The sequence below is a fragment of the Pristis pectinata genome, chromosome 31, assembly GCF_009764475.1.
Source record: "Pristis pectinata isolate sPriPec2 chromosome 31, sPriPec2.1.pri, whole genome shotgun sequence".
In the NCBI taxonomy this organism is placed as follows: Eukaryota; Metazoa; Chordata; class Chondrichthyes; order Rhinopristiformes; family Pristidae; genus Pristis; species Pristis pectinata.
Window position 1 is genome coordinate 20,948,444 of NC_067435.1, and position 26,026 is coordinate 20,974,469.

General features: G+C 48.6%; 1 protein-coding gene and 2 non-coding genes across 4 annotated transcripts in view; all 3 read right to left on the reverse strand.

Annotated features, from left to right (window-relative positions):
* The window catches only part of LOC127584842 (histone H4), a 1,041,564-nt gene that overhangs the window by 116,515 nt on the left and 899,023 nt on the right, over positions 1-26,026 (reverse strand). The gene's annotated exons all lie outside the window — the stretch shown is intronic.
* On the reverse strand, positions 21,916-21,987 carry trnad-guc (transfer RNA aspartic acid (anticodon GUC)). Its single transcript has one exon. It is a non-coding gene; the product is annotated as a tRNA-Asp (tRNA).
* On the reverse strand, positions 24,341-24,412 carry trnam-cau (transfer RNA methionine (anticodon CAU)). Its single transcript has one exon. It is a non-coding gene; the product is annotated as a tRNA-Met (tRNA).

Genomic DNA, 26,026 nt, shown 5'->3' on the forward strand with positions numbered 1-26,026 from the left:
GGAGACCTGATACAGGTTTTTAAATTACGAGAGCCACAGATGTGGTAGACAGGGTAGAAATTGCAAATACCAAAGGACATGCTTTTAAGGTTGGGGGGGTGGGGTGCAGGAATGTTAAAGTGAGGTGAGGGGTACGTTATTTTTTAAGCAGAGGTGCCTGGAATGGGTTACCGGGGGTAGCAGTGGAAGTAGTTAGGGGGAGTTGAAGACACTTTAGATAGACATATGAATATGGAGGGAATGAAGGCATATGGATGATACACAGGAAAAGGACATTTAGTATAGAATGGCATCAAAATAGGCACAACATCATGGGCCGAATGGCCTATGCTGTACTGTTCTATGTTACTATGATGCTGTGACCAGTACAGAGACCTGGTTGTGAGAGGGACAGGACTGGCAGCTCAGCAACCCAAGACTATTGATGTTTCAGACGTGACGGAGAGGGGGGTAGAAGAGGTGGAGGAGGTGCATCAGTGATCAGGGAGAGTGTGACAGCTGCACTCAGAGGACAGACTGGAGGGCTCACCCACCAAGGCAACGTGGACAGGGCTCAGGAACAGTGTAATCACTCTGATGGGGTTGTACTGCAGGCCTTCCAATGGTCACTGAGATAGAGGAACAGATATGTCAGTAGATTCCTTCATGCAAGATGCAGAATTTGTTTGGTGCATCCTGGAGGGTTTCCTGAAATAGCATGTGGATAGTTAGCGAGAGGAGGGATCATTCTGAACCTTGTATTGGGAAATGAGCCAGGCCGAGTGATTGGGACTTCAGTGGGAGAGCATTTCGGGGAGAGTGACATCAACTCCTTAACTTGGGGATGTGGGAGTGCTGAACGAGAGGAAGGCAAATCACAAGACTATTAGGAAGGCACGAACAAAATTCTTTGGGAGTCCACATCTTGCACGTGGGAGGCATTTAAGGACCAGTTGATGAGAATTCAGGACCACTACCTTCCAGTAATGGGGAAAGACAAGGGTGGCAGGGTTCAGGAACCTTGTGTAATGAGAGATGTTGTAAATTTACTCAAAAGGGACAAGGAAGCATGGGTAAGGTGCAGGAAGCTGAAATCAGACAGGGCCCTAAAGGAATAAAAAGGAAGCAGGAGAGACGTCCCTCAGGGGAATGAGGAGGGCTAAAGGGGCTATGAAATGTCCTTGGTGAGAAGGATTAAGGATAATCCAAGGGCATTTTATACATACAGTAAAACAATTCGGTTGCTATGGAGAGAGTCAGACCTCTCAATGACAAAGGAGGGAATTTATGCCTGGAGCCAGAGGAAGTGGGAGAGCTACTAACAATGTGGTAAATGCAGGATAGCTACATGGACGGGAGAGGTCTGGAGGGTTATGGACTGGGTGCAGGTAAATTAGACTAGCGGAATATTGTTTCGGCACAGACTAGAAGGGCAGAATGGCCTGTTTTCTGTGCTGTTGTGTCCTATGAACAACCCCCTAAAGTACTTCACATCAGTATTCAGGAGCAGGACATGGTGGGAGAGAGAGAGAGAGAGAGAGAGAGAGAGAGAGAGAGAGCAGTGTGGGGAAGGCAAATAATCTTGGGCATATTGAGATCAAGGGGGAGGGTTTGTACTTTTCCCCAGGGTAGAAATGTCAGATAGTCAAAGGCAACAGATTTAAATTTCAATGAGATGTGTGGGGTGAGCTTTTATTTACACAGAGAGTGGTCGGTGGCTGGAACGTGCTGCCAGGGGTGATGGTGGAAACAGACACTATAGCGACATTTCCGAGGCATTTGGACAGGCCCAACACAGCTCCTGGCATCTACTGCTAATGAAAATGGCTTTTCAACGTCAGGTGATTTGAGCACAGGATGGTAGCATAAAATGGCTTTCAGCTTCTCAAATGCTTCTTGACAAGAATCTGTCCAAACAAACTTTACTCCCTTCTTCAGAAGATTAGTTGGGGGAAGAGTAACATCAGCAAAATTTTTACAAAACTTTTGATAATATCCAACCATTCCCAAAAATCTTCTGACAGTCCTCGTACCCATGGGAACAGGGAACTCAGATATTGCTTGAATTTTTGCCTGAACAGGAGCTAACTTGCCTTGACCTACAACATAACCAAGATACGTCACAGTGGCATGGCCAAATTCACTTTTAGCCAAGTTAACTGTAAGGTTAGCTTCGGAAAGCCTTTCAAACAACCTTTCTAACGCAGAGGTGTGATCCTCCCATGTATCATTCCCTGTCACTAAGTCACCAATGTAGGCATCTGTACGTTTTAACCCATGAATCACTGAATTAATCATTCTTTGAAATGTTGCTGGAGCATTTTTCATTCCAAATGGCAAAACATTATATTCACACAATCCAGAAGGGGTTACAAAGGCAGAAATCTCCCTTCCTCCATCTGTTAATGGAACACACCAGTACCCTTTTAATAAGTCAATCTTTGTAAGAAATTTTGCCTTTCCCACTCTGTCTATGCAATCATCCACCCTAGGAATAGGGTAAGCATCTGACTTCGTTACAGCATTCACTTCCCTGTAATCTGTGCAAAATCTAACAGTTCCATCAGGTTTAGGCACAATAACACAGGGCGAACTCCAGTTTGAAGTAGAATATCTAATAATATCATTTTCCAACATATATTCAATCTCTTGTTCAACAAGTTTACCTTTTTCCACATTCATTCGATATGGGTATTGTTTGATTGGTTTTGCATCCCCAACATCAACATCGTGGATAATTATCGACGTTCTGTTTGGAACATCTGGGAACAGATTTTTAAATTTTAAAATTAATTCTCTCATCTGTTGTTTTTGTGAAACTTGTAAGTGGTCCAACTTTGTTTCAATGTTCTCCAGGATATTTTGGTTTTTTAGTTTCGATGGAACAATATTTGGTCTAAATTGGCCTTCCTCAATATCAACATCAGGCATTCTAGAAACAACCTTCATATCATCCACCATGGCCACAACTGAATCTCTCTCATAATAAGGCTTCAACATGTTTACATGACAGTTGTGTTTTCTTGCGTCTTTCTGGTGTTTTGATTATATATGTCAAATCAGTTACTTGGGATGTTATGGACTCGGTGAATGTCCCTTTAAGATAGAGTTAGGTAGGTGTGTGTGTGTGTGTGTGTGCGTGCGTGCGTGCGGTGTGCTTACGTCAACAGAAGATAAAGGACGTAATGACATTGTTGAAGAGGTCAGTCGAAGTCAGTCAGAGGAGAGAGAGAGACAGAAAAAAGGGAGAGAGACATCAGCCTGCTAGTTTCTCTATCGATGGATGAGAAACAATAACTGTGTCTGTCACTGCAATCCACGTATGGAAATTGGAAGTAATCCGGTGGAGTTCACTTTGTTGCTGACCTGTAGAAGGAAACAGGTATTTGTGTGGATGACCACGAGTCGGATGCTTTTCGGGGTAAAGAAGTCACTACCGAGTAAACACTGACGTGTCCTTTGGGTTCCATCATGGAACATTTGGATTTCGTAATTACTGTCTCTATGTTGTCTACATCTATGTTTTATCTTCAGACAACGGTGGTTGTTGAAGAAACCTTTGCTCAAGTTTCACCTTATGGCTTGCTGAACTGAACTTTAAGAACCATTCCTGGAGTTTGGGACTTTGTCTCACACACACACACACACACACACACACACACACACACACACACACACACAGAGTTTAGTTTTTGGGGTTAATGTTCAAGGTTTAACATTTTTACTTCTAACATACTAATATTTTTACTTTTATTTTTCTTATTATCATAAGTAGTGATTAATAAAATAGTTTTTAACACTGAATCATGACAGTGTGTTTCTTTTGTTGCTGGTTCGTAACAATGGGCAAAAGGGAAAGGAGGAGGGTGACCGTGTTCACCACGTGGGGGTGAGGGGGGGATGTAGATGTAGGGACAGTGATGGGGAATCAGTTTGTGGAGAAATAATGAACAGCAGGGGAGGAAGGCGTGGGTGGGAGTGGTCTCTGGAACCCAAGGTGTTGCCTCTCGATGGGACAGAGCACGAATGGGGAAATATCAAAGGGAGGGGAGAAGGGAACTGTGACTGTCATGGGTGGTTTAATTTGTGTATTGATTAAACTCATCAAACTGGCAAGGTGCCGTGGGAGAGGAATGTGTGGAGTGGGCAGGGACTGTTCCTTACAGCAGTGTGTTACACAACCTACCCAGGGACAGGACATGTTAGATGTGGGTCTGTGTAATGAGGTGGGATCAATGAGAGATCCTGTGGTGCAGGATCTGAGGAAGAAGTGATCACAACGTGGGAGAATTCCAGACACAGTGTGAGGGTGAACACCCGGCTCCAGAACCAATGGCCTCAACCTAAATAAGGGCAGTTCCATGGGTGTGAGGGTGGAGCTGTCTGGGGTGGACGGGGTAAATAGGCTCAGGGACAGGGCAGTGGGTGAGCAGTGGCAGATGTTTAAACAACTGGTTCAGAACACTCAGCAGACATTGATCCCAATTAGACAGAGGGATCCAGGAGAAAGATGAACCTTCTGTGGTCAACAAAGCAGGTCCAGGGAAATATTAAATCCAGGAGCATATTATAGAAAGTGACAAGTACCAGTGGTAGACCAGAGGACTGGGAATTTAAAGGAATCAGTGGCAAGAGAGTTAAAATCTAATGCTGAGAGGGGAAAGGCAGATATGGGCGGAGAAATGGCAGATGGATTTCAATCCGGCCAAATGTGAGGTGTTGCACTTTGGGGGATCAAATGCAAAGGGACAGGCCACAGTTAATGGCAGGGTGCTCAACAGTGTTGATCCAAAAAGGGATCTTGGGGTCCAAGTCCATCGCTCCCTGACAGTGGCCGCAGAAGTCAATAGGGTGGTAAAGACAGCTGTTGGCATGCTTGCTTTTGTTAGTTGAGGCATTGAGTTCAAGAGTTGGGACGTTATGTTGCAGCTTCATAAAACTCTGTTTAGGCCGCATCTGGAGTATTGCATTCAATTCTGGTCACCCCATTATATGAAGGGTGTGGAGCCTTTGACGAGGGTGCAGAAGAGGTTTGTTGTGATGCTGCCTGGATTGAACGGCATGTGTTATAAGTAGCGGTTGGACAAAAAATTTTTTTTTCTTGGGAGCAGCAGGTGCTGAAGGGAGACATACAAGAAATGTATATAATCTTGAGAGGCATAGATAGGCTGGACAGTCAGTATCTTTCTCCCAGGGTCAAAATGTCTCATACAAGAAGCATATGTTTAAGGTGAGAGGGGGCAAGTTCAAAAGAGATGTACAGGGAAAGTATTTTTATATTTATACACAGAGAGAGTGGTGGGTGCCTGGAATGCACTGCCAGGGGTGCTGGTGGAGGCAAATATGATGGAGGTGTTCAAGAGGCTCTAGACGCACTTGAATATGCAGAAAATGGAGGGATATGAACATTGCGTGGGCAGAAGGGATTAGTTTAGCTAGGCATTTGATTACAAGTTTAATTAGTGTTTAATTAGTCTGCGCAGCATCGTGGGCCAAAGGGCCCATTTCTGTGCCCTACTGTTCTATGTTCTAATTTAACTCAATACTTTGATCAGTGTTCACGGTGGGGACACAGCAAACATCCCAAAGATACCTGATGGGTGACATTTCAACACTGTGCAATAATCTGAAACAATTCCATCACGAGGGGAAAAACTAATGGGGCCAAAATCAAACATCACCAGGTCCCAATGACCTGCACTCGACCAGAGAGAAAGTGGTGACATCAGTTGAAGTTTGTCAGAACTCACTGTGTTCCAGGAAGGTCCCAGTGGGTTGGAAAACCTCAAATGGACTCTATTGTTGGAGAAGGGTGGAAGACAAAAAGCAGGGAACTGTGGTCCTGTTCACTTCACATCTGTTGTTGGCACTGTGCTGGAGTCTGGCATCAATGGAGAAATAACAAGTCATTCAGAAAAGTTTTATGTCATCAACAAGGTTTCATAAAAGGTAACTTATTTTTGACAAATATACTGGAGTCTTTCAAAGATGTAACCAGTGGTGTTGGAGGGGAACCTGCAGATGTGGTATGTTTGGATCTTCAGAAGACATTTGTCAAGGTGCCACATAAAAGGCTGGTGCACAAGACCAGAGCTCATAGTACTGGGGGAAGTGTGTTAACATGGGCTGAAGATTGGTTATCACACAGAAGACAGAGACAAAATAAAAAGGTGTGTTTCAGGCTGGGAGGATGTAACCAGTGGGGTGGCCCAAGGATCAGTTCTGGGCCCTCAATAATTTACCATTGATATTAATCACTGGAGGAGGGGGCAGAGCTGAGGTATCCAAGTCTGTCAGTAACAGGGAACAGGTGGGAGGGCACGTTGTGGTGGGGACATTTGGTCTCTGCAACAGGATACAGAGGTTGGGTGTGTGGGAGAACACTTAGTCAATGGAGTTTAATGTGGGAAAGTGTGAGGTCATGGACCAGTCATGGGAATCAAGGGGCAGGTTGTGATCTAAATGGGGAGAAATGGCAGATGAGTGAAGTTAAGAGGGATACGGGTGTTATTCTGCACAAGTTACAAACAAAATAGTAGAAGGGGCAGCAAGTAGTTCCGAAGGTAAATGGTACGTTGACATTTATTGCTGGGTAGTTGGTGCAGAGAAGTGTTGTTGCAGTTGTCAGACAAGTGCACAGTTAGGCCAGGACATACGCAGTGAATGGCAGGTCCCCAGGGAGTGTTATTGAACAGTGAGACTTGGGGTACGGGCACATCATTCTGTGAGAGTGGCAACACAGGTAGAGTGGTGAAGAGGCATGGCATGCTTGCCTTCAACAGCCGAGGCATTGAGTATTGGAGTTGGGACGTCCTGTTACAGTTTGACACTGATGATTGGGCCACACTCGGAGTACTGTGTGCACTTCTGGCTGCCACACGACAGGCAGGACGTGATGAAGCTGGAGAGGGGGCAGAAAAGATTCACCGGGATGTCGCCTGGTTTGGAGGGCTGGAGTTACGAGAGATTGGATGGGCTGGGACTGTTTCCCCTGGAGTGAAGGAGAGTCAGGGGTGATGTGATAAAAGGTTGATAACATCAGGAGGAGCATTGACTGGGGAGAGACTCAACAGTCTAAAACAAGTGCGAGGGGACAGAGTTAAAGGTGATCTGAGAGGCAAGTTTTTCCACACTGAGGATGGTGGGAATATGGAACGAGATGCCAGAGGAAGTAGTAGAACTGTTAAGACCTCTTTGGGCTGGTCCATGGATAGGAAAGGTTTGCAGGGAGATGGGCCAAGTATAGGTAAATGCAATTAGCCCAGACAGGCATCATGGTCGGCCTGGACAAGTCAGGCTCAAGGGCCCGTTTCCGTGCTGTATGAACTGTGAGGCCACACCCGAGTACCGGCTACAGTTCTGGTCTGCTTATCAAAGGAAGGATGTCTCCCTCCAGATCAGTCCAGAAGGGATTCACTGGGCTAATTCCTGGGGTGAGAAGGCTGTCCTTCCATCAGTGGCTAAAGAAACATTCTTTGGAGTTTTGGGGAATGAGGGTTGGACCCCTGTTCTGAACACCTGAAGACCTGGACACCTGAAGACCCACACTCAACAATTCAGTAAGAGCTTCTTCCCCTCCGCCATCAGATTTCTGCACGGCCCATGAACACTACCTTGCTATTTCATGTTTTTGCACTATTTATTTTGTAATTTATCATAATTTTATGTCTTTGCAATGTACTGCTGCAACGAAACAACTTACTTCACAACATATAATAGACCAGATTCTGATTCTTTAGGGGTCGGGATGTTTCCAGCAGTGGGAGAGTCCCACAGGAGGAGACATCATTACAAGTTATGTGGGTGCTCATTTAACCCTGAGGCTTTTCAGGAATTCCACCTCCCACAGGGTGATGAATCTCTGGAATCCTCTGCCCCCAATGGGTGTGGAGGCCAGACCACCAAACCTTCGGGGAATTGGGGGCTCAGGGGAACCGGCACAGAAGAGGAGGTGAGGTTTGGGACAGAACAGCCATGGTCACATTTCACAGCCGGGAGGGCTTGAGGCGCTGAGCGTCTTCCTCCTGCTCCCATTGTGTTCCAGTGGGGAACGGTGTGTCCCCAGTGTTCAGACTACTGCTTCTCTGAGGTATATCAGTGGGTGTGCAGGCTCACATCTCCAAACCTGCAGTGGACACCAAACCTGTGAGTGTGAGAGACAGTAAGCAGTACAGTCACAGATGGCAGGGAGACACGGGCAGGCAGGAGAAAGGGCAGAGAGTGACAGGTGACAGTTAATGCACAGGTATGTGAGGTGAGGCAGTGGTAGGACAGAACAAGGAGAGACAAGGGAGACCGAAGGTGACTGTTGTAAAGGGTGTGCAGGAACAGAGAGAACTGGGTGTGACTGTGGCGGGGCATATGGAGTGAGTGGGGAGTGAAGCACATGGGATCCCTGGATTCATAACCAGATGTCCAGAGACAGAAGCAGGAATATGTTGGAGCATTGTACACCACAGGGTGGGCCACAGCTGGAGGGAGGCTGCCAATCCCGGTCCCTTCACGTCAGGAAGGATGTGGACCTCCCAGAGAGGGTGCACGAAATATTCCTGCCAATTGTTCAAGGGATGAGGAATTTCACCTCCAAGGTTACAATGGAGAAGCTGGGCTCACTCTCCCAGGAATAAAGACACTGGAGACAAGACTTCAATCAAGGCGGACAAGTTCCTGATTGGTTCAGTGAGTTAAACTGAGGCAATGAGTTCCCACTGGTGGATGGTTAAGGAATGAAGGAATGAATTAAGGAATGAAAGGAAATATATTATTCCTACACTGAGTGTGGTTCTCATCTGGGACTCACTGTCTGCAGGGGGGGCGGCAACACCCAATCAGGGCATTCAAAGGGGAATTGGACAAGTCCTTCAGGGGGGATAACCCGCAGAGCTGTGGGGAGAGAGTGGGGGATGGGACTGATGGGATTGTTGAACTGGGAGCCGACACAGACTTGATGGGTTGAATGGCCTCCTCCTGTCCCAGAATGATCCTGTGCCCAGTAATGGCCTGAAAAACACAATCCGGTCTCCTATGAACCTTCTAAAGTCCAGGGTGGACACGGTCAGTGTGTGTAACAAGGACACACTTCCGTAAAAACACGGGCACACCGAGCTGCCAGAGCAGAGCACCAGCCAGTGAGGACACAGACCAGTACAACACCCAGCTCTCTAATACAGGGACAGATTTAATAGAACGCTGACGGCCCAGAGCTGGACAATCCCAACACTGCACTGTAACTCTGACCTATAAACATCATCAGCACCATACTGTAAGGGCACAGACATTTACAACAACTGGCACTGTACTGTAAGGGCACAGACCTTTGCAACAGCCAGCACTGTACTGTAAGGGCACAGACGTTTACATCCGCCTGCACTGTAGGGACACAGACCTTTACATCAGCCTGCACTGTACTGTAGGGACACAGACCTTTACATCAGCCAGCAGTGGTGTATAACACACACTGCAGTGCATGAGAGGGCACCACCACACAAGTAAAACAGCAGTGTAAGGCATGGACACATATCCAATCAACTCCAGCACTGCTCTGTGGGGCCACAGATTCCCAGCACCTACCCCTCTGCTGTCCACATAAAGACATGAACAGCCCCTGCTAACACTGTGAAGTCACAGCCCACAGCCCAGTGCGGGCTTTACACCAGCCACCCCCAGCACTGGAAGGACACAGACCTGTACAAACCAGCCCTGGACAGCACGGGGACTGCCCAGTACAGCTCCAGTACTGCACAGCAGGGAGGTGGACAAGTAGAAACCCAGTCCTGCAGGGACACCGACTGCTGCACCCTCAGAATAGTGTAGGGTACTGGGAAACCTCCAGAATTTCCTGCCCAGTGGGTTGTGGGAACCATGTCACTGGAGGGATTTGAAGATAATTTTGGGGAAGAGTTGGGAATTGTGTGGAACGGGCACAGAAGAGGAGTTGAAGCCTGGGACAGACCACCCGTGATCAGATGGAATGGTGGGGCAGGGTTGAGGGGAGAGGTGGCTGACCCCTGCTCCTGTTGCTGTGGTGATGCAGGGAGACACGGGTGGGATTTTTAAACTACACCCAGGAGAGCTTCACCTGCCAGTCAGTGGACAGATCTACTTGGGGCGGTGCTGGACTTAGTCCCTGGGAATGAGGGTAGGAGCATGGAAGAAGTGTCAATGGGTGAGCACTTTGGGGCTGGTGAGCAGAACTCAGGAAGTTTCAAAGTAGTTCTGGAAAGCAGAGACCGATTGTCTGGCAATTCAGTGTCTGGATTGGGGGGGGGCGGTGTGGGGAAGGACAATGTCATCATCATTAGACAGGAGAAGGGAACTGCAGGGAAAGAAGTTAAAAGAAGTTACCTGCAGGCAGACCGACATCCGTGAAGTGGGAATGTATTAAAAGTTTAACAGTGAGAGTTCAGGGCCAACGTGTTTCTGTCAGGGTGAAGATGAAGGACAGCAGCTCCCTGGAACCCTGGATGTCCAGGAATATTGGAGATTTGATGAGAAGAATAAGCAGCAGGTGGTGGGTAAAGAGAACTGAAGACTGGGGAGGCCCTTCAGGTGCACAGAAATTGGTGTGTGTGTAATTCAAGAGTGGCGTGTGACTCAAAGAAATTGGAGGGGAAAGAAGTCACAAAATACCAGTGGTGGCTAAGATTAAGGGAAAACTCAAGAACTTCTTTGTAGATAAAGAATCGGAGGTAACTGGGGAATGGGTGGGGCCTGTGAGGGACCGAAGTGACAACCTGTGTGGGGCCAGAGGGTGTGGGCAAGGTCTGAAATGAATCATTCTCATCTGTGTTCACTGAGAAGTAAGACATTGTGGTTGGGGGTTTCAGTTGGGACAGAGACATTCGAGAGCAGATTGAGACCAAGGAGGAGGAGGTATTAGTTCTTGAAGCAGGGACAAAGGTGGATAAATCCCCAGGGCCTGATGAGGTGTATCCCAGGCTGCTGTGGGAGACAACAAAGGAGATTGTTGGGGCCCTGATGGAGATATTTAAATCTTCACTGGTCACATGTGAGGTGTCAGATGACTGGAAGACAGCAAATGGTAAGGGAGCAGGGATAAGCCAGACAATTAAAGGCCAGTTAGTCTGACGTCTGCAGTTGGAAAATTATTTAAAAGAAAACCTTGAGAAACAGGAATAATCTGCACTTGAAAAGGCAGGGATTGATCAGGGATAGTCAGTTCAGATTTGTTGGAGGAAAGTCCTGTCTGACTAATTTCATTGAGTTTGTTGAAGAGGTAACCAAATACATTGCTGAGGGCAGTGTGGATGATAATGGTTTACACAGACTTCAGTAAGGCCTTTGACAAGGTCCCACATGGAAGGCTGGTCCAAAACGTTACAGCCACCGGATCCAAAACTGGCTCAGTAACAGGAGACAGAGGGTGATGGTGGAAGGTGGCTTTTGTGACTGGAAGCCTGTGACCAGTGGTGGACCACAGGGATCGGGGCTGGGGCCCTGCTGTTTGTCATCTACATGAATAATTTATACATGAACAGGGGGTGTGATTAGTAGTTTCCAGATGACACAACAATTGGTGGTTTTGAGTGTGATCTTAGACTACAAAATGATAAGAATCACCTGGTAAGTTGAGCAGGGCAAAGCCAGATGGAAGTTAGTCCTGATAACTGTGACGTGAAGAAGTTTGGAGAGTTAAAGGACAGTAGGACATGTTGTGAATTGTGGGCCCGAGGGAGAATACAGAATTAAATGGACACTGATGTGCAAGTACAAAGATCCCTGAGGTGGCAGCATGAGCTGGGTCATTAAATACAAGTCTGGGGAGAATTTCTTTAAAACCTTAGTTAAACCACAGCTGGAACAGTGTGCAAACCTCTGATCCCACACTACCAGAAGGATGTGACTGCACTGGAGAGGAGATTCCCAAGGATATTGCCTTGAGTGGAATGATCCAGTTGTGGGGAGAGGCTGGATAGGCTGGGTTTGTTTACTTGGAGCAAAGGGGGCTAAAGGGGACCCGACAGAGATACAGGTCAGAATTAGAATCAAGTTTATTATCACTGAACTGTATTATGTGAAATTTGTTTTACAACAGCAATGCAGTGAAGTTTATGAGAGGTCTAGATAGTGTACACAGTAATAAATGTTTCCCTGTGGCAGAGGTCTGTAACACAAGTGGCACAGCTTTAAGGAGGGGGCCTGAGGAAGAATTTCTTCTTTCCCCCAGAGGGAGGTTACAACCTGGAACACACTGCCTGAGGGGGTGGTGCAGGCAGGGGTTTAAGGACCATCTGGATGAACACTTGAATCACCAAGGCACAGTTGATGAAATACGAAGTGCTGAATTAGCAGAGACAGATTCTCGTTGGTCGGCACGGACATGATGGGCCGAAGACCCTGTTTCTCTGCTCCATAATCCTGAGAGTGTGAAAGTGCACTGGGAACCTGGAACACAACACTTCAGGCCTGACTCACCTGGGGCACTTCAGGCCTGACTCACCTGGAACATTCAGAACCCAGGGGCAGGGGTTTCTGTTGGACCAGGGGACGGAGAGGCAAATAATGAACCACCTCCCTCCTGTGGGGCATCAAACTCTCCCGTCCCCCATCACTGAGTGTGTTACACCAGATGCATCAATAACACTCCTTTTCTGTGGGAAATTGGGGAACCATTGTGGGTAACATGAGGAGAGATGGCTGACAGCTCGGTCACAGTGGGAGGGTCCAAGTATCATCTCAGAGGACAAGGGGTTCAGTGAGACAAGCTCAGAGCTGAGGGCCCAGGCAGCCAAAGTCACTGCAGGCAGTGGTGGGGTGTCACAGTCACAGGGATGTACAGCACAGGAACAGGCCCTTCGGCCCACCATGTCTCTGCTGACCACCATGCCCATCTCTACTCATCCCACCTGCCTGCATTAATTCCACATCCCTCTCTGCCTTGCTCATTGAAGAACCTGTGCAGATGCCTCAAGCATTGTTACACAGTTCCCTGAAAGTGGCAACACAGGCAGACAGGGTCACGAACAAGGCCGACGGCATGCTTGCCTTCACCCACTGAAGCATTTATTGCAAGAATTGGGACGTCATGTTACAGTTGTACAAAACGTTGGTCAGGCTGCACTTGCAGCACTGTGTACAGCTCTGGTCGCCACACTACAGGAGGAATGTGATTAAACCTGAGAGGGTACAGAAAGGATTCAGAAGGATGTTCCCTGTACTGGAGGGCTAGAGCTATAAGGAGATGTTGGATAGGCTGATTCTGTTTTCCCTGGAGTGAAGGAGACTGGAAGGTGACATGACAGAGGGAGATAAAATTATGTGAGGCATAGACAGGGTAAACAGCCGGAGTCTGTTCCCCATGGTGTTGGTGCCTAAAATTAGAAGGAATAAGTTGACAGGTAGGAGGTTTAAAGGGGACCGGAGGAGTAAATATTTCATAGAGAATCGTTGGTACCTGGAATGAGCTGCCAGAGGTGGTGGTGGAGGCAGGAACACACAAGGTCTCTCCATTCAACAACACTCCCCAGGACCCTGCTGTTCACTGTGTACCTCCTGCCCTGGTTTAACTTCCCAAAATGCATCACTTCACATCTGCCATTTCCTTTCCCACTTTCCCAGTTGATCCATTACCCACTGTAACCTCAGGCAACCGTCCACTGCACTTACCAGACCTACGAGGATGTTGCCAGGACTCAAGGGATTGAGCTACAGAGAGAGATTGATCAGGCTGTGACTTTATTCATTAGAGCAATTGGAGACTAAGTGGTAGTCTTACAGAACTGGATAAAATCATGAGGGTCACAGAGGGTTGAATGTGCACAGTCTTTTTTCCCAGGATCAGAAATCAAAAGCCAGAGGGCAGAGGTTTAAGCTGAGAGGGGAAAGATATAACATGAACCTGAGGGACAACCTTATCACCCAGAGGGTGGTCAGTATCTGGAACGAGCTGCCAGAGGAAGTGGATGAGGCAGCTACATTAACACCATTTAAAAGACACTTGGACAGGTCCATGGAGGAAAGGTTGAGAGGGACTTGGGGCAAATGTGAACATATGGGACCAGCTCAGCTGGGCACCTTGGTCAACATGGACATTGGGCTGAAGGGCCTTTCCTGTGGTCTGTGACTCTGTGACCAATTATGGTGTCAGCTCCAAACTAACTAAACGTGGCGCCGGCATCGTCCTCCTGATCAATAACTGTGAGCAACGGAGGAGCAGCACCGGTCCCTGTGGTTCACCACTGGTCACAGGCCTCCTGTCTGAAATGGAAGGGATGTGAGGATACAAAAGGGGCCACAGAGGGAGGAGAGCAGAGATGTCAGAGGGTCACAGGGTCTGTTAGGTAATGAGAGAAACAGCTTCCCTCCTCATTGTCAGCCACACAGCCAATTATTGTAACCTCTGCAAACTCCTCCATCAGCTCCTCACACCGACGGCACAGACTCATCCCTTCCCATCAAACGCACAGGCCCCGGCCCTGGTCCCCAGGGAGTCCCACTGCAGGCAGCCTTCAGGCACTGAAGCCCTTGTCAACAGTTCTCCTCACTTCCTGTCACTCACACAGTCTGGCATCCAACTTGTCACTTTGCCTTGGATCCCATGGGATCGAGCTTCCCTGTGGGATTTGTCCAACACCTTGCTGACATCCATGTGGCCCACGTCACATACACTCTCCTCATCAATTCTCCTGAAAAGAAAAATCAAACTTCAAGTCTTTGCTGACTGTCCTTGAGGATAATCCTGTGCCCACAGAACAGTACAGCACAGGCCCTTCTGCCCTTTTGCCCTCAATTTTGTGCCAAACTAACTAAACCAATAATTAAATGTCTAAATAAACTAATCCCTTCTGCTGACACATTCTTCATATCCCTCCATTCATGTGCCCATCCAAGAGTCTCTAAAACACCTGGATCGTATCTGCCTGCACCCCCACCCTTGGCACCACATTCCAGGCACCCACCGCTCTCTGTGTAAAAAAACTTGTCCTTCACATCTCATTTGAACTTACCCGCTCTCACCCCAAACACATTCCCTCCCGTATTAGATATTTTGATCTGGGGAAAAAGGTAGCAGCTGTCACATCCATCGATGCCTCTCGTAGTCTTATGAACTTTGATCAGGTCTCCCCTCAGTCTCCACTGCTCCAGAGAAAACAACCCAGGTTTCTTCACTGGACCTCAGGACATGTGACAATAATAAACCAATTTACGAACGTAGCCCATGCACTCTCATCCTGGTAAACCTCTTCCACACCCTCTCCAAAGCCTCCACATCCTTCCTGTAATAGGGTGAGCAGAAGTGAAAGCAAAGCTCCAGATGCAGCTTAACTAGAGCTTTAGAAAGCTGTAAAGTTTTATAACCAAAATTTTATAAATCTGCAACCTAACTTTCTGACTCTAGAACTCAATGCCTCAACCAATGAAGGCAAGAATACCATACACCTTTCCAACCATCTCAACCTGTGCAGCCACTCTCAGGGAGCTATGGACTTGGACCCCAAGCCTCTGTACATCAACACTGCGATTAATTGTGTAATGTCCCTTTATATTTCATCTACCAAAGTGCAACACTTCTCACTTCGACGGATAAAATCCTATCTGCTGATTAGCCGCCCACAACTGTAACTGATCTATATCCTGCTGTATCCTTTGGCAATCTTCAACACTACCCACAACACCACATACCTTTGCATCATCTGTGAACTTATTAACCCACCCTTCCATGTTTCTAGCCAAGTCACACACCACCCACAAGAATAAGCCCCATCAATCACCACCCTCTGTCTTCCATGGGCAAACCCACTCAGAATCCAATTCTCTGCCGTTCTCAGTGGTGATTCTTGCCGTTCCTCAGAATTCCCCCCAGTAATTCCCCAGCACTGATGTGATGGTGACCGGCCTGTAATAACTCAGTCTGTCCCTGTCTCCCTCTGTAACCACTGATACCATGTCAGCAGCCTTCCAGTCCTCCGGCACCCCACCTGTAGCCAGAGAGGGCTGGGAAATGATGGGCAGGGTCTCTATTTCCACCCACGCTGCTCTGAACAGCCCGGGACGTGTTTATCAGGGCCACTGAATTATCTGTGTGTAAAGGTGCTGAACAATGTTTCTTCCCTCTGATCCGTCCCTCTCTCCCACTCCTCCTGTTCCTCATGTTCTCATTCAGACCCTCGTGCCTGCTCCACCGGTCAATGAAGTCACGGCTGGTCTTTGACCACAGAACCACCCTCCTGCACTAACCACAGCTACAGCGACTCCCTGGATGACTAAATATCTCCCAGAACCTATCAGTCTCAGCCCTGAATATACTGAAACCTGGGTCTCCACAGTCCGCAGGTCAGGAATATCAAGATGAACCATCCTCTGATGAAGGAAGCAACTTCTGGACTTTGTCCTTGAAGGTCCAACCCCTCATTCTGAGACTGTGACCCTTCACTACAGACCCCTCAGACAGCAGAAACACCCTCCCTGTATCCGGTCTGTCACACCCTCCAACAATTCTGCAAGTCTCCACTGGATCTCCCCTTCTTCTCCTTAACCCCAGAGAATACAGGTTCAGCCCACTCACTGTCCCCTCACACAGGGGACCTGCCCTCCCTGGAACTGAGGAGGTGTAGGATTAATAAACTATAACTGTATTGATATCTTAAAACGGATGAGAATTATGGCTGCTCAAAATACTGATTTAAAAAGTGTCCTTCAGGCCAGAACAGCCACACCACTGCTTACCTGGGCTGGGTGCTGTGTGGCAATTGCTGTGTCTGGAACTTAATTGGATTCCCATTATGCTTGACTATGGAGATGATGGTCAATCTTAACGGGAAATGGGAAGGCTGTCTCAAACAATGAAGGTGATACCTGCCTTTGTCTCACCCGATTGCAAAATGATTAGCTGAACCTGTGGTGTGAGGCTGCTCTTTGTCCATCTGCAGTAGCCCTTTGTCTGTTTCCTGCTCAACCAAGAACTCTGGCACCTGACTCATTAAAGTGCGCATGACAATACCTACATAAATCTCTGTCTACCCCTTTGTACTGAGAGAACTCGGGAAGTGACTCTTAGTGAGTGCTGAAGAGAATTCTCCTAGCGGTGCACTGCTGATAAAGGTATTTATTCGAATTGACCTCGTGGCACTGAGTTACTTACAGCGGACGGATAGGGAAATTGATTTCGGGTCGACAGAACCAGTCCAATCAGCGTGGGGAACAGTCACTGCACTCCCTCTATTGCAGGTAGATCCTTCCTGAGGTAGTGTGACCAGACCTGGACACAATGTTCAAGGTGAACTCTCACCAGGGTCCTATATAATCCGAGTGAGGCATCCCCACTCCTGCTCTCCAATCCTCCTGCATCACAGGACAACATCCTGTCGGCTCCCTAATGCCCTGCTGTCCCTGCATGGTCACTGCCAGTGGTTTGTTTACAAGGACACCCAGGTCCCTCCGAACATTTCACTCTGTCCCCGTGGAAAAAGTTCTCTCCTTTTCCATGTTTCCTCTGGGAGTGGATGAGCTCACATTTCCCCACATTCTGTTCCATCTGCCCCGTCCTCACCCATTCACCTATCCTGTCTACACCCCAAACCCTCTCTGCCACAGAGTTATACAGCACGGAAACAGGCCCTTCAGCCCAACTCGTCCATGCCGACCGTGGCCTTCCTGAACTGTTCCTATTTGCCTGCATTTGGCCCACATCCCTGTAAACCTTCCTCTCCATGGAACTGTCCAAATGCCTTTTAAGTGTTGTAACCGTACCCGCCTGGACCACCTCTTCTAGCAGCTCATTCCATATATGCACCATGTTCTGTGTGATAAACTTGCCCCCAGGTCCCTTTTAAATCCTTCCTCTCTCACTTTAAACTTGTGACCTCTAGTTTTGGCATTCCCTCCCTGGGGAAAGGACATTGACTGTTGACCTGACCTATGTCCTTCATGGTTTTATAACCTTCTCCAAGTTCACATTCACTGCAGGAAAATAAGGCTTAGCCAACCCAACCTCTCCTTATCACCCAAGCCCCCCAGTCCCAGTAACATCCTCAAATCTCTCCAGTTGAATGACCTCAGTCTGACAGCAGGACACCCAGAACTGTACGCAGTGCTCCAAATGCAGCTTTCCCAATGGCTTCTACAGCTGTAACATGATGTCCCAGTTCCGGTACCCAATATTCTGACCAGTGAAGGCAAGAATGTCAAACACCTTCTTCACCACCCTGTCTACCTGTGTTGCCACTTTGAAGAAATGAGGTACCAGCACCCCGAGGTCTCTCCATTCTACAACACTTCCAGGGCCCACCAACTTACTGTGTCAGTCCTGCCCTGGTTTGTCTTACCAAGATGCAAAATCTTGCATTTATCTGCCCTTCCTCACCCCACTGACCTACTTGATCAAGATCCCTTTATAATCTTAAATAAGTTTCTTCACTGTCCACTATACCACCTAGTTTAGTATCATCTGTAAACTCACTGACCACACCACCTGCACGCTCATCCAAATCTTTCATATAAATGATTCTGATATAAACAACAGCAGATCCAGCACTGATCCCTGTGGAGTACCTCTGGTCACAGGCCCCCAGGCTAAAAAATGACCCTCTTGTCTCCCACCATCAAGCTAATATTACGTCCATTTGACCAGCTCACCCTGGATCCCATGTGATCCAACTTTCCAGACCAGCCAACCACGTGGTACCTTGTCAAAAGCCTTGTTGAGGTCCATGAAGATGACATCGACCAGTCTTCCCTCATCTATCTTCTTGATTGGCTCTTGAAAAAAAAACTTGACCAAATTCATGACACACAATTCCTACAGACAGAGCTATGCTGACCATCCATACTCAGTTCTTGCCTTTCCCAATGCAGGTACATCCTGTCTCTCAGAACCCCCTCCAATAACTGTCCCACCACTGACATTAGCCCCACCAGTCTGTAGCTCCCAGGCTTTTCCTTGCAGCCCTTCTTAAATTACAGCACAACATGAGCCACCTTCCAATCTTCCAGCCCCTCACCTGTGGCTATCGATGATACAATTATCTCCACAAGGGGCCACACAATGTCTTCCAGACCTTCCCACAATGTCCCAGGATACACTTGGTCAGGCGTCAGGGTTTTATCTACCTTTGCGCATTTTTAAGACTTCCAGCACCTCCTCCACTGTCATGTGGTCTCTTCTCAAGACATCTCTGTCCCGAGTTCCCTGCCATTCGTGTCCTTTTCCACAGTAAATACAAACGAGAAACATGTGTTCAGGACCTCACCCATATCCTATGGTTCCACATGTAGATCACCTTGTTGATCTTTAAGGAGCCCTTTTCACTCCTACTGTTTAACTGTTGTATTGGAAATGTGTATCTGGGTGTTGGGCTCAGTGTGGGACTGAATGTCTCTGCTGTCTGACACTGTGGAACTCATGAGCTCTCGGTGTCTCTGTGCTCTTTTTACGTACCTCGTGCGTGAGAGACGGAGCAGCTGCTTTGTTCCTTGTGCCTCTGGAGGACGGAACATCAGAGCTGATTGAAGTCTCTCCCTGTGGGAAGGAAAAGGAAACGGGATCAGTGAAGGAGAGGTAAAAGGCAGACGGCTGTGTGAAGTGGCCGGTGCAGCATGGTGGGCCGAAGGGCCTGTTTTGTGCTGTATGGTTGTATGGTTTATGGTTCAGCCAGTGCCAGTGTGTGAGGCCGCTGCAGGGCTGCAGCTCTCAGCTTCTGCCGACCAGCAGAGGGCGGCAGCTCCGCACCAAGTGAGGGACACACACACCGCCACATCCCGGCACGGATCCGGGAATGGGACTGCGCATGAAGCAGGGAGATTTACACAGCGAGCATTTCCACTCACCTCTCTCGTGGGACTCGCCGCTCAACAGGAGCCAGACAGCTGTTGTTTAATCTGTACCCTCCTCTGCAACAGACGCTCTTTGTAAAAGTGCCCCCACCCTGAGCGTCCGGCTCTGTGTCCACTGCTCACTGTCAAGTAACAACACACAAGGGGAGACTGGACCGAACCGGAAACTTTCCCTCTTGTTCTGGGGAAAGGAAGCAGCAGTGACCGTCAACGGCAGCTCCTCCCCACTCCGCCTCCCCAGCCCTCCCCATCCCCAGCCCTGGAACGGCCTCTCCCTCCCCACTCACTCCATGTTCCGGGCCCAGTCGCTGCTCCACTCCGCCTCTTCCCGCCAGCCACCGCCCCCATTGCCCCGGGTCCGGACTCCATGCCTGAGCCCATCTGCGGAGCCGCTCCCAGAGCGATGCGCTGCTGGAAGGAGGCTGCTGTCAGCGCCCTACCCCCAGGCCCGGGAGCTCTCCATTCCCGGCTGCTTTAAACCCGCTCGCTGAGAGAATGGCGCTCACAGGCGGAGCTGCAGCAGACGGCGCATGTGCTCTGCCGCCCGCTGTCAATCAGCACCAGGGGCGGGGCTACGCGGCGCATGCGCTCCTGTCCGCCTGACATCACAGGGAAGTCCAGCCGGACCTTTCCCCAGTTCACTTTGATCGGAGTCTGAGCGAAGGGTCCGGGGCTGGGAGAGGGACAGGGCGGCTTTACACCCGGGACCCGTCCACTGTAGAACATGTCCACTTGGGATCGTTCTCTGCAAAGTGTTTCAGCTGTTCCTGAGGCTGAACACAAAGTCCCTTATTCATGCGTTAGGTTAACGCTCTGACAGCGCCTGCGACCCGGGTTCAATTCCAGCCGCTGTCTGTAAGGGGTTTGTACGTTCTCCCCGTGTCTGTGTGGGTTTCCTCCGGGCGCTCCGGTTTCCTCCCACTTCCCAAAGGCGTACGGGTTAGGAAGTTGTGGGCATGCTATGCTGGCGCCGGAAGCGTGGAGACACTTGCGGGCTGCCCCCAGAACACTCTACGGAAAAGATGCATTTCACTGTGTGTGTCAATGTACATGTGACTAATAAAGACATCTCATCTCTGGGAGACTTTTCCATCCCGGGCTGTCTGCAGACCGGCCTGTTCCACATTCCGGATGTCCGATGAACGGATCACTTCAACAACAATCTCTTCTTCGCATTTACTTCTGTTTTATTCAAAATTTCTCTTGTATTTTTAAACAATCACGATGATGCTGAGGGGAAATACGCAGGCCAGGCAGCATCCGTGGAGAAAAGCCGGCGATCAATTTATCGGATTAGGACTCTTTGGAAACAGAAATAAACATCTCCCCGTCGGGGAATCTAATGAGGAACCCACGGCAGTAGGTGATATGTCACTCGGTTGTCAGGGTAGCGGAGGGTTCACAGGTTCACCCCGGTGTTTGTTGGTGACTGTAAAACCCTCGTCTTTCAGGATTCTACAGTGATTCAAGGGCTGGCCGGAGGAGGGGCTCCTATTCGGATCTGACTGTGTGTGTTGCTGTAAGGGACATTCATAATCAGGATTCACTTTATTGGTAACTAAAGCAGGGAAATATTTGTATGTTATCAACTAAAACAGTGCGTTGTTGATTCCAACCAGCCTCCGGAGAGAGTGGGGAAGGGACAGATCTTCCTCTGATCCTTGTGTCAGTACTGCCTATCTCTGCCAGTCATCCACCTGTGAGTTAGCCTGTGTTTCTCTTTCCATTGGTGCAGTCTTGCCCTGCTGGAGCGCAACTTGGGATCTTTCTCTGTAAAGTGTTACAGCTGTTTCTGAGCCGGTCTTCTCCACACAACTCCGCAGACACAGCATGAACGTGCGGGTGTTGATATAACAGTTCCGCTTTAATGTGCTCGGAGTGACGGACTCGGTCACTGAGTGTAACAGCGAATAGCGCTACGGTACAGACCCGCTGAGGGGATATCTGGGAAAAGAGGCTGAACACAGTCACTTCCGCTCGGGAGCCTCACCCGAGCCCGGGCTCGCTGCAGACCCGGCTGTTCCACATTCCCGATGTCCAAAGGACTGATCACTACAGCACCAAACACTTTATTGGTTTAACATTCTTTTTAAAATTCAAATTCGATTTTATTTTCCCAGTTATATTTGGAAACCGAAAAAGCATCTCCCCGTCGGGGAATTGAACCCCGGTCTCCCGCGTGACAGGCGGGGATACTAACCACTATACTAACGAGGAACCGATGAAAGGACATAGCGTGTCATTCGGTTGTCAGGGTACAGGAGAACTCACAGAGTCACCCCGATGTGTGTTTGTTGACTGTAAACCTGGCGCCTTTCAGACACCCACCTCACTATGTGACTGGAGGGGTCTCAGGATTCTCCAGCGATTCAGTCACTTATTGTGTTCAAGGACCGGCCGGAGGTGGCGCTCCCATTTGGGCCTAACTGCGTGTGATTGAAAAGGATATTTCTAATCCGGATTTACTTTCCCATTTTCTGATGAGAAAGGCAGGAAACGATTTATCTCTCTTCGACTATTTCAGGATCAACTCTCACATCGGTCCGATCCCGGTTGAATAATCACTGGGCGCTGTGGAGGTCTGTTGGGGTGGCGAATCAATTGGGCTGAACAGGGTCTGCAGCAGAGTGAGGACCCGTCAGAAAGCAGCTCGGATACTGGTGATCGAGTCACAGAGTCAAACAGCACTGGAGACGGTTCAGTACCCGAATGGCCTGCGCATTAGTGCGGTGATGGTGTTATAATGATGAGCATAGCTGCTTCCCAAGCAGTTGACACGGGTTCGATTCCCGGCCATCGCAGGTTCCAGAGTTTTAATCTCCCGACATCGGGACTTTCACAAGTATACCTCTTAAAGAACAACGTTCTGTACAGAACTCAAGGTCTCGAGTGCTTTACTTATGCTAATCCCTGGGTAACTTGCTGAATTCATTTAGTTCGATGAGTGAGGGTTAGGGAGATCCCATCGCCGTTTCATTAATTATAACTGTGAGCAGGTCCGTGGGTCAGGGAAGGAATTTCCGTCCCTCACCTTTTGCCCAGGAAATCGATGAAGGGATCATTGCAGCTTCTGGTTCTCACTCTGTCCCAGATTCCCACAGCAAACTAGGACACGTGGTCGCCCCATTACAGGAAGGATGTGGAGGCTTTGGAAAGGGTGCGGAAGAGGTTTACCAGGACGCTGTCTGGATTAGAGGGTAGAAGCTATAAAGAGAGATTGGACAAATTTGGGTTATTTTCTCTGGAGCGTCCGGGGCTGAAAGCAGACCTGATAGAAATTTATAAAACTATGAGAGGCATAGATAGGCAGGCAGGCAGATATATTTCCTAGGGCAGAAATGTCAAATACCAGAGGGCATAAATTGAAGGTGAGAGAGGGTAAGTTTAAATCAGTAGTATGCGGCAAGTGTTTTACTCAGAGACTGGTGGGTGTCTGGAACGGCCTGTCAGGTGCAGTAGTGGAAGCAGATACGATACTTGTTTAGCAGGCTGTTGGATAGGTACATGGATATACAGGGAATGGAAGGATACGTGCAGGGATTGGTGGGGGGGGGGGGGAATATGGATAATGTACAGGCAGAAGAGTTTAGTCTAATCCTGCATCGAGTTCGGCACAGATATGGTGGGCCGAAGGACCTGTTCCTTTGCTGTGATGTTCTATGATCTATGATCCCAACATGTCCCAGATGACGCGTTCACACTGAGTGACGTCAGTCTGTTCACCCCCTCTCCCTGTCTATGTTTACCCTGTGCAATCTCTCCCTCACTCCCCCTCCGTTCCCACACGGACTGCACCCGGTGCTTCTGCACTGGCAGGTGTAATACAGGGTCAGAGGGTCACACAGCACAGAAATGTCCACACCGACCATAACATTCCGCTCTGTGCTAAACCCGTTTTCCAGCACTTGTCCCACAAGCGTCTCCGCCTCAGCGATTTAAATGTTAATCTGGATACTTCATCAACGTTGCGAGAGTTCCCGCCTCCGCCACCACTTCAGGTCGTGCGGCCCAGACACCAGTCACCCTTTGGATGAAAACCTTCCTCAGACCGTCTCCAAACGCCTTCCCCGTGTCTCGGAACTGGACATTTCTGCCCGTCACCGCTCTGTCATTGTAGCTCCGTGTTTCCCCTTTGCCCCACAGCCCCATCACGTGATGTGTTTGGCCTCACCCTGTCAGAGATGCTCCCCTTGTTCCCCCCTTCCCCCCACTCCCCACCTTCTCTATTGCTGAACATTCACTTGTTCTCTCTCTGTCCCGGTTCCACTGACGGGTCCCGGGTCTGAAATGTTAACTCGCTTTCGATTTCCGCCTGACCTGCTGAGTGTTTTCAGCATTTTCTGTTCTATATCAGAGCACAGCCTCATACAGCGGAGAACATTGTGTATTGGACCATAGCTGAGCACAACAGGGACCGTCGTTCTCCCCAACGAACCTGTCCACATGGAATAATGGAATGAAAGGAACAATAATATTGAAACGCGAGTTTTTCATTCTAAGTGAAGTGAAATGAACATTGTGGGGATGTGTGACGTGACGGCGTCCTGTTGTAAAATGTTCAGCTGAAGAATAGCAGAGGATGGTTTCGATCCATCGACCTCTGGGTTATGGGCCCAGCACGCTTCCGCTGCGCCACTCTGCTGTTGGGAAAATACTTGCATCATTCTGCATTCTCTGTTATTCTTGTTGCCGTTTTCTTTTCCGACTTCACACAGTTTCTCCTGCTGGCCTCTTCTTTCCCCTCGCTGACTACTTTATCTCTTCCCATTCTCTCTCTCTCTCTCCTCACTTTCTTCGTTCCTTACTTCCTGCCCCATACGGTTACCATCACTGTGCTGTCTGTGATCTCACCCGGGTACAAGGTAAAATTAAGAGGCGTATCTCTGGGAGTTGGCAATGCAATATTACAGGTGATTTATCCATGTTAGATGTCACTTTCCCAGCTCTCTGTGGTTCGAGACAACATCAGGTTTGGATTTCACAGTGCGAGTCCGTTCTGAGGTTAGTCAGAATTCTTAGCAGGGACTTGTTCCGGCAATTGTTCAAAGTTCAAGATCAACAACATGGAGCTGCCGGGGATTGAATCCGGGACCTCATACATGCAAAGCTGCTCTTTTCCTCCGATCTACATCCCCGCTGCTGCTCCGTAATTTCAGAAGTTCGCTCTTTTCTGGGTCTCACCCGTCGAGAATAACACAGGATTATATGAACACAGAGAACAAGGCTGGCACTGGTCATTTGGCCCTTCCCGCTCCACCATTCAGTGCGACCATGGCTCATCATCCAAGTTCAAGCCCTTGTTCCTCGCTCTCTCCACACGCCGTGAAAACCTTCTGGAGCTGAGGCCAAAACAAGACCTGGCAAGTCCGTTCGGTCCAAAGATGTCGCCGGAGGAAACTTGCACATTCGGGTAAAAGGCAGCGGAACATCCGGACGTGAGACCCCGCAGGGAGGGCTCCCACTGAGGCAGCAGCAGGGAGCGGCCGCTTCCGGACAGCGCAGTGTTACCTGTTACGGACTCAGTGAATGTCCCTTTAAGATAGTGTGTGTGTGTGTGTGTGTGTGTGTGTGTGTGTGTGTGTGTGGCGTGCTTACGTCAATAGATAATAAAGGACGTAATAACGTTGTTGAAGGGGTCAGAAGAAGACAGAGAGAAGAGAGAGAAGAAGGGAGAGAGACATCAGCCTGCTAGTTTCTCTATCGATGGATGAGAAACAATAACTGTGTCTGCCATAGAAATCCATGTATGGAAATTGGAAGTAATCCGGTGGAGTTCACTTTGTTGCTGACCTGTAGAAGGAAACAGGACGACCACGATTCGGATGCTTTTCGGGGTGAGGAAGTCACTACAGAGTAAACACTGAAGTGTCGTTTGGGTTCCATCGTGGAACATTTGGATTTCGTATTTACTCTCTCTATGTTTCTCTACATCTAAGTTTTATCTTCAGACAACGGTGGTTGTTGAAGAAGCCCTGCTCATGTTTCACTTTATGGCTTGCGGAACTGAACTTTAAGAACCATTCCTGAACTTGGAGTTTGGGACTTTGTCACACACACATGAAGAGTTTAGTTTTGGGGTTAAAGTTCAAGGTTTAACATTTTCGAATTCTAACATACTAACATTTTTACTTTTATTTTACGTATTATCATAAGTAGTGATTAATAAAATAGTTTTTAACACTGAATCGTGTTGTTTGACTCTGTGACTCGATCTTTTGTTGCTGGTTCGTGACATACCCGACTGCCAATGACGTGC